This window comes from Athene noctua, chromosome 7 (assembly GCF_965140245.1).
Source record: "Athene noctua chromosome 7, bAthNoc1.hap1.1, whole genome shotgun sequence".
Taxonomy (NCBI): domain Eukaryota; kingdom Metazoa; phylum Chordata; class Aves; order Strigiformes; family Strigidae; genus Athene; species Athene noctua.
In genome coordinates, this window is record NC_134043.1 from 42,645,655 (window position 1) to 42,654,953 (window position 9,299).

A 9,299-nucleotide genomic window follows, 5' to 3' on the forward strand; every position below is an offset into this window, starting at 1 on the left:
TAAGCAGCATTGGCAGCTGAGCTTAACTTTGATTCCTTCATAGGTTTTATCTTCTGTTTTTAAATCATTCTGAATGGGAAAATAAATAAACATAGGTTACGTAGGCTTTTGGATCATTAAGACAGTTGGGGAAATTTTCATAAATGACAAAGGCTGGAAATGTGAGAGTTCAAAATAAAAAACCAAAACCAACCCACAACCTGTCCCATCTTGATTTACTGGACCCAAGGCAGCTCAATGACTTGTGCAGCAGAAATGTCACATTTTGGTGAAGACCAGCTGGGTCTGATCCAGACTTTGATAATCAAAACTATATATATATGTGCATATATAGGTGTGTATATATATATATATATATACACATGCAGCTATCCCGTCATGGAACTTTGAGTGCCTGTGACCCCTGCCAGCTCTAACAAGGAGCAGAGCAGTCTGACTGTTTCCATCTGCTTCTTTTATCAATTTTTATGCCAACTGCAGTATTCAGGGTACAAAATCATTAAAAAGCCTTTCCTGTGCATCAATAGCTTGCTCAACCTATACTGTATTGTTGCTCAGCTATCTATAATGACATTTCCAAATGGGAATTATGATGAAGTAGTACAGTATTTCTTAGCAACAGGTACAGCACCCATAGCCATTAACATAAATAATTCAGCTCATCCAGCCTATACATTAAAAATGTCTTTTCTCAGATCTTATCTACTGTTCAGAGTAAACAAGATTATGTTGAAGGATCTGACCTTGGAAGCAACAGGTGCAATGGCAACAGTAGTCCATAATAGGAATGCAGACTTGGACAAGAGTTTTTGGGGTTTCAAGCCAGCCAGCATGATACATAATCCATTTCAGAAACTGCTCATGTTCTAGGTTAAAGTCACTAAGTTTTCTCAGGGCTACCGTTCTACTTAGGAAAGGCTGCTGCTGTTTGCATGTGGGAACGAGTTCAGAGGAGCACCACAAACGATAGAATGAAAACACCATTTTCTGAACTCATTTCATCAGTCTCAATCAGGAAAATCTTGACTAATTTCAGCTCAAGTACAGTTACAGTGGGATGACAGCTCCAAATCCAAAGCACAGAATGGCTGTGAATGAAAATAAGACCGCTCCTTTATGCACTTTCCCTCCATTCAACCTCTGAGAACTAGAGAAGTACTGTCTTCCCATTTCTCAGGTGATGATTTAAAGCACAGAGAGTGTAAGCTACTTCCCTACAGTCAGAAAGGAAGTCTTGTTCATAGCCAAGGTCTGAATTCTGCTGTCATCAGTGCCAAACCCATCCCTTGCTTCACAGATTTCTCTTCATCACAGACTTACTGACTGATACTCTTTTTATGGAAGTGCCAGCATTACCGTAATACAGACTAGCAAATAATCTACCTATGGCATTCATTATTGTTATCATTCCTTTTAGTGAAAGCTCAGACCATCCCATCACACATCTCAATAAATCAGCAGGGCTAACACATGGCAAGAAAACATTTCTTCTTGACCCTCAAAGCAATCAGCTTATGCTGCTGAAGCAGGAAGCTTGTTTGTTCCCTGCATTGTTGTAATCCAGCGCATGCAGCTGCAAATGTTGTCTTTGCTCACAGAGCTTCCTAAATCCCTTTTTTAATTCTACTAAACTCTTTGCCTTGATGACTGCCTATGGCAATTAGATTCCACAGATAGAAAATATATTGTGCGAAGTAGTACTGAAAACATGTTCTGGAAGGTTTTACTCTGTGAACAGGGACATAGAGGCTGCAATTAACTGACTTCACTAGATACTTGATGAAGTTTCATCTTACATGAAGTCCCCTTTCCTCCATGATTTATATTGCCCTTCATTACTCTTTATTCCGCACAGCAGACTTTCTGGTTCCTGTTGAGGTCCTCTGAGGAAAATCCTGGCCCTCATGAATGTATCTGAGCACCTGTGCAGCCCTGCACATAAAAAATGGGGAAGGAACAGCACACAGAAAGATTAGGATCTTCCAACATACAGGGCACCACAGGGACTCTCTGGACTCTCCGGACTCTCCTCCCAGGCTGAAGTCAGTAATTGATTTTAATGGGAGCAGGGCTGAGCTAATGCTGGCACTTTGGAAAATCCCACCCAAGGGATTCAGTGATGCAGAAAGTGCTTGAGGCAGGTTAACTGTGGGGCTTTCCACTAACAAGGAATGGCACAATTATCTTTATTAATTTTCCTTCTACAAAGTGAAATTAGAATATGTATTTTTTTTATCTTTAGGAACAAAATAATGTAAAATGTTTCTATTTCTAGAGATTCTTACTGAGACGCAAATGAGTGGCTTTCTACAGCACAGTTACAGGCCTTAAGATCTATCACACCCCCAAGATCTATTAATACTCTCTAGCTGCCTTTCTTTTTCCTTCATCTGACTTAATATGATTACAAGCGAAAATAAAGTAGCAATCAAAGTAGTTGCACTGGCCATTTGTAAAACAAGGTTTTTCATTATCTTCCTGGGGATGGGAGGAGTCAATGCTTTTCTACCTGACTGTACCTTTAAAACCAAGAGAAAAAAAATCTCGGTGGTGAAAATTAATTGGAAAAGGCCCGTTAGCTTAGGAAAAACCGGTGAGGCAACAGGACATGCCAACAACAGCAAGGGGGATGATGTAAATAAATGCTAATGTAGAGGGCACTGACTCTGTCATGGTCAGTTTTTGGAGAAGTCACTACATAAGGATGGTCTGAAAAAAGAGGCCAGAGCTATGACAACAACTTTGCAAACAGCTCTGCAAATAATTACAGCCTGGAGTATCTTTGCTTTCTTTGAGTGATGCCTCTGAAAATTATGAGGTTACTCATAAGAATTATGAGTTCTGGCACATAATTCACTTAAAATTCAAATAGTGATTCTTTTCCACACATTCATTCAAACATTAGAATTTTCAGCGTAGGAGCAAACATGACACTTCAAAAGCTTTGAAACATCCCATTTGCTATGGCATAATGGCAGAGGTTTGGTCATTAACGTCACAGTGAAATGACAGAAGTATAACAGAAATATTGTAGTCATGAGAACCATTGCTTTACCTAAAAAGAACAAGTCCACAATATGTTTAAAATACTAAAGGAGATGAGTGACAGAGTGGGGTAGTAAAAGCAATTGGGTTTGTTTCTGCTTGTATTTGCAGCTCAGATTTGTCTTGCAGTTTTCATGAAAAACTCTTCTTGCAAAAACCTTTTCGATACGGCCTTACTGACTCTTCAGACATAATGACTCTGCTTGATGTCAAACTGGAAGAGACCCAGGATAATCCAGAGGTCTGGATTAGGCGTTTCTCTGGGTCAGGCTGGAAAGCACTTCTCAGAAGGTCTGGGGAGTTCATGTTATCCATATTACCATTACAGAGTAAGTCACAAAAGAAGCAACAAGTAGTCATTTACCTTTCATATTACTTTTAGCCTTCTGTTTTTACTTCTTCCGTGGCAGCATTTCACATTTTACGCTGAAAAGGTTCTACTTCATCTCACTTCAGAAGAGACATCTTTTGCTTACTGAGTTAGAGAAAGAGCGTTTTAATGTAAATGTTGAAAGTGTCTTTCCTTCAAGACCAAACACCTTATATGCAGTTAATCCTCATTACAGAACAAGCTAAATCTGATTTAATAGTTACTAAAGTATAAGCGATTTTACGAATGTGCAAGAAAATAGAGTCATCAGTCACATTGCTGTCTGAGACAGAACAGAATTTTGGAGCTTCTCCTGCTGCACCGTGAAAATCCAATATACTACATTTAGCTTCCTTTCTTTATAGAGCGAAATATTTTAAATTCAGTCAAACTCATTTATGCACTGGCCATAATTGCAGGGCGAGGCTTTGTGTGTATGTATTGCAGCAACGTAGTGCAGTTTCTGGAGCTGCAGGGATAGACATACACATCTGGTATACTCAATGCTGGCACTACTCTTTGTTTTTCCAGTTACTGTTGACTGTTCTTGCCCAACTCTCTTCGGCCGTATCTTGTCCTCAGATCTTGTTCTGGACAGTCACTTGCTCAAGTGGACTTTTTTTTTCTTTCAGGAGCCAGCTGGCACCAATCAAGTTTCAAGACTGGGTAGACAGTACAGATTTCTCCAGAAGTTCTCTGTTATTTAACCATACTAAGCGTTTACAGAGCAGAACTGTTTTTCTCCTGTCTTTTTTGTGCATATGTGAAATATTTGACACATGCCTTGTAAATCATACATTAGGCTTTACTGGAATTTCTGTCTTGACCACTTAAGTGACATTGGCTGGACTTGTCACATTTTTTTAAAGAAGTAGTTTAAACTGGTGCAGTTGTTCTTTAACTAGTGAGCCGCGGAAAATAGTTGTGGGGAGTTTCAGATTCCTTTTGAACAGCTGTAGATGAGTGGACAGTAGAATTTTGAACACTAAATTTCAGCTTTTTTCTCATATTTTGAAACTTTAAAAATCTATTTAAAAAGTCTCATTCTGAAGTGAAAAGTGGAAAACAAACATTTCATCATGTTTAACATGGTTTGTGTGATGTTTCTGGACTTATCAAAGAGATGTCATGATTTTTTGAATAATTTTAGTGATGAGGTAGGAAAAATTAAATGGCACTTCAGAATAACTTTGAAGATTTTTCTTCAAGATTTGATGGGCAAAAATCCAAGCAATCCTCATTAGTAATTCTTTTGGAGAAAGACTAAGATTCCTTCTTGAATCTTAATGTGTACTTTTGAGATAGATGACTTGGGAGCATCTGTTTAGGAAAATTCAACTGCCGTAGCTGTCAGTGTGATTCTTCTCTTAGTCCAAGAGACACATGTGCTGTGTTATATACAGGTACACCCATACACATAATGTATGTTTGCATGTAATCTGTACTAAGGTACTCAGGGATTACCTTTAACTAAACGAAGAGTGGGATTAAGTGAACATACGGTGTTAAGAAAGCTGGGAATAAAATCCCTTTCTATCTTACTCTGCCACACTTACATTGCTTATATTGCTTATTAGAGGATTACTTCTGACTCTGTGTGGACAAGCTTCCTGAGGAAGGAATTGACAGGCATAGAGTTTCACAGGTTGGTACTGGTTATGCGGGAAATCCTGCAAAATTATACTGTCTAGGTGAGAGGTACTTTATCCTCTGTTAGAATCTTGAAATTCTTTTTTTTCTTGTACTGTATCAATATGTTCATGTAGAGAAAGAGAGGACCTAGTGGCTTCTTTTGACTCATCATCATATTGTGGCAAGTAGTTATTCTGTAAGTCAGACTACAGTCATAACTGGATGCTGCCTTCTTATTAAATGCCTTTTTATCAATGTGACTGGAAAGCTCATAAGCCTACACTAAATAGACAGATTTTCAGCCAGAAAAGTCTATAAATCTAATTTTAAAAGTTATTTGTGATATTAGATTTAAAACCCATGATTTTCCTGACAACTACACTTAAAACAGATACAAAAAACTTGCAACATCTAGTGTATATACCAACCAGTAGCAAGCTGGATATCACAGTGTGAAAATAGCTTCAAAGCACGGAGCCCATTGTCCCCCAACACTGTATGCCCAAGTATTTAGCTAGTGTAGCCAGTTCATGTTTAGCAACCTTCAGTGAGTTCTTCCAGACGGTAACTGGGAAGTCACCTTAATGGCACTTCTCTTGCCAGAGCTGTATCTATGCTAGGTTATTCTGCAGTCTTGCTCCTGCCTCCAGATCCTCCCAGAGGCCCATTCATGTTCACCATCAGACTCTCATTAGGTCCAGTAGTCCCTCTTCACATAAATTTCAAATCCTTGTAAAACTCATCAAAGTCTAACCATTTCTTCCTCTTCTACTGACTGTCCTCTTCTCCTTTTAAGTACAATCTGTCTTCTCCTTTGTGTCCTAAAATAAATTCCTTGGACATATATATGAAGCCACTGCATGGTCCCTTACAAACCTCTTCCATATGTACTCCATTTTGACATCTCTAAAGTTGATAATGCCACCAGAGCAACCAGTAAGAATACAAATGTTTCAAAATAGCAATCTGGCAATGCTTACAGTGCACAAAATCCATGCGAGCAATTGCCTGTTTTTATCTTTGCTATTCTTATCCTTCCTTTCCTTTTTCCTCCACGGGATATTTTTCCACATTTTATGTTATGTCAGAACTGACTGTCAGCTCTTTAGTAAGATGTAGGTCCCCTGTTACATATGTGTGAATATCTGGCATAAAAGGGCACTGAGAGCAGATGGGACCTGAGTTACCACACCCATACTGCTACCTGGGGTGGCAATACTGACTCACAGAGCAGGCAGCAGATCCCACGTATCCAGGCTGCATCAGCTGTACGACAGATCTGCTCCGCAATGGCCAGTGTGCGAGCAGTACGCCTGATGCTGTTGGACACAGTTGATCTGGTGAAAGTGGCCAGGCGGATGACACCCAACTATTGAGCTACCTGCCCAGAGTGACAGTTTCCACAGGGCTGCTTCAGCAGTTCCAGGCAGATAGCATCATCCATCTTCCTAGCCCAGGACAAAATTTTTGAACAGGAGCCTGTGTTCTGTTACAATACAAACAGTAAGTAGTATAAAAGAAGCCTCGTCTTTCCAGGGACTTATCCCTGCTGATTTTCAAAAAGCATTGGAGAACATTCAAGGTGACCGGCTACGCTCCAGTCTCACCAGAAAAGGGGCCTGGGCAGGCCGTGCTGTGGGTCACAGCTCTCTAAGCTGGGCTGCACGTCTGCTGCAGCAGGCAGGTATCCTGCACTGCCTTCTCCTCTGCTAGGACTGGGGAGCAGGGGCTTGGTGGGGAGTGCCAAGCCCTTGCGGCTGCAGGAGGATGTGGCAAGGTTCTTAATGCAGTGGCTGCTTCCTGAGAAGCTCTTCTCTACCACAGCCAAAAAATGGTGGTGGGTGAGGTCTGTGCAGCTGGGCCAGGCTGGGAGAGTGGCGATGATTGCAGCTGTGTCTCCTTTAAATAGTTTATGAGTGGTGCTCACTTTGGTTTCTGTTTTACAACCAACCAGAAATCAGACCCAGCAGCACTCCATATGTTCTTTGTCTTTTGTTTGCTTGGGTATGTTTATTGTGTGGGTTGATTTAGGATCCAACTATGACTATGTCATGGCTTCGTTGCGTACACCATCAGAGACGTGAGACCGAGCCCAGTACCTGTGTTTAAAACATTATGGTTGTATCAGAAAAATGGGAGTATGATCCGCTCTGAGCTATTCTTCCACCATTGTAAACGATTTTAGCTAGCTAAATAGAAATCCCGACACTAAATACAAGTGTCGAATTGCAACGAGATCCTCAGCATGCCAAGACCACATCACTATAGTTACAGATTTCCCTTTCAGTGAATAACCTGGTAGTGCCTCGTGTTAAGCAGCTGATAGCAGGACCATTGTTATCTACTCCCTGTTCATCTGACTGCTCCTGTGCAGATCCAGCTTTTGGTATATCACAGTGGACTTGCAGGAACCCCAGGGCATATTGAGGGAAGAAGCATAATTTCTCTTCCGGAAGAGAATGTACCCAGAGCCTGAATTACTGCTGGTCAGAACATTTTCTGTAAGACAGTGTAAGTAAGATCTATTGAAGCTCAGGCCTATTCCTTGGAAACAAATGCCCTCCTTCTTTCAAAAGACTTCAAACAGACAAATTCTCCCTCTGCTACATCCTTAGGTCTCCAAAATCATCCCTAAGCCACCTGCCCCTTCACAATCTTACCCTTGCTCTCTGAAAGGTGTGTCTGGTTAATTTTCTGTTTCTGTTGAGTGGGTGTGGAGGCATCTTAGTCTGCAATATCCACTCCAGTGTGAAGGTTCAGACTATTTGCAGTCTTCCATAAATGCTTCCCACTTTAAGATTTCAAGATCCAAATGGGTCTGTAAGTGCTCATGTATTTGTTGCCTCCTTTGAACCTAAAGAATCCACAGGTGGCAAAAAGATGTATTCAAGCAACACATGCTGCTATTTCTCTCTGAAAGTCTAAGATTAAGGCTAAGACCACTAAAAGCCTGTGCTATTATATGAGTATCAATCAGAGACAGGAAATTTTGGCAGCATTTATAGCTCTAACATATATGAGTGTCCTAAGAGGAAAGTATTTTGGTCACTGTAACTAATGCTGAACTAGTGTAAGCTATATGTGTTCAAGCATATTTGTTTTCCTTCGTATTAGTTGTCCCTCCAGTAGGACTACGTGTTTGAACAGTTGGCACATTCAATCCAGCACAGACCTGGTATGTTGTCTCCTGCTACGTGCATTCCTATTCCTTTCTGATCAAGCACCACTTGGGATGAGCACAATAAATCTAGACTAGAGTTGAGAAGTGCTCATTTTCAATTTTCTGGTGTTATTTAGTTTGTGATACAGTCCAAATACGTCTGGAACCTACTGTGTGTATTTAACTTTGTTATGTATTTAACTTTGCCTTTCCCACTGAAATGTGTCATCTGTACTAAAGAGAACAGTTCTGCAGCACAAATTCCCTTCTGTCTAAGTAGTAATCGCTATATAAAATGAGGTCACTCTGTAAGGAACATTTTTTTAAAATGTTTATGAAATGATTTATTCTGCATAAAAAATTAAAAAGGAATATTTTAAATTGATGTGGTTTTGTTGTTTGCTTCTGCAAAATCAGCCTTAAATGAATGCTTACAACAGCACGAAAAACAGGGCTGGAAGGGAGTAGGCCAAGGGTACTTCTTAATGGAAGTGATTTTCTGCTAAAGCTGAAGCAGAACTGCATGAAGCTAGAAAAGGTCTCAAACCTGGCTGCTTAAAGTTAGGAATCTATGTGTCAATGACTAAATAAAATGGCCTGGTTTTCCCAAATCATTGGCAGGCACCCACATTTCTCATTGAAATCAACAGGCATTGCATATGCTTAACACCCTGGAAAATCAGGCCACTTATATTTAGGAGTTTAAAGATGATATTTGGAGCTTAAATTTCACCTCCTAGAATTAAAATATTAAGCCAGAGTAGCTAAAGCCTGTTTTGAAGTAGGATGTCTGATCTAATCGTAGATGTTACAGATAACCAAGATAAATGATTCTTATGCTGACCACCCACTGCCTCTGAAAACATTACCCATATACTGAGATACTTTAGCTGTAGTCTAGGTTTCTAGCAGAGAAACTTCTTTTGAGAACTCTTCTTGGAAGCCCTTCTGACAATATTCTTCATGGATACGAGCCCCAGTAGTCATCATTTTCACAAGCAAAACCATATTTGAATGCAACTGTTAACAAAATAAGGATTTATCTGTTTAGTCCATTCGGGTTTAAATTATAGCAGAAAAACTAGTTGTGTG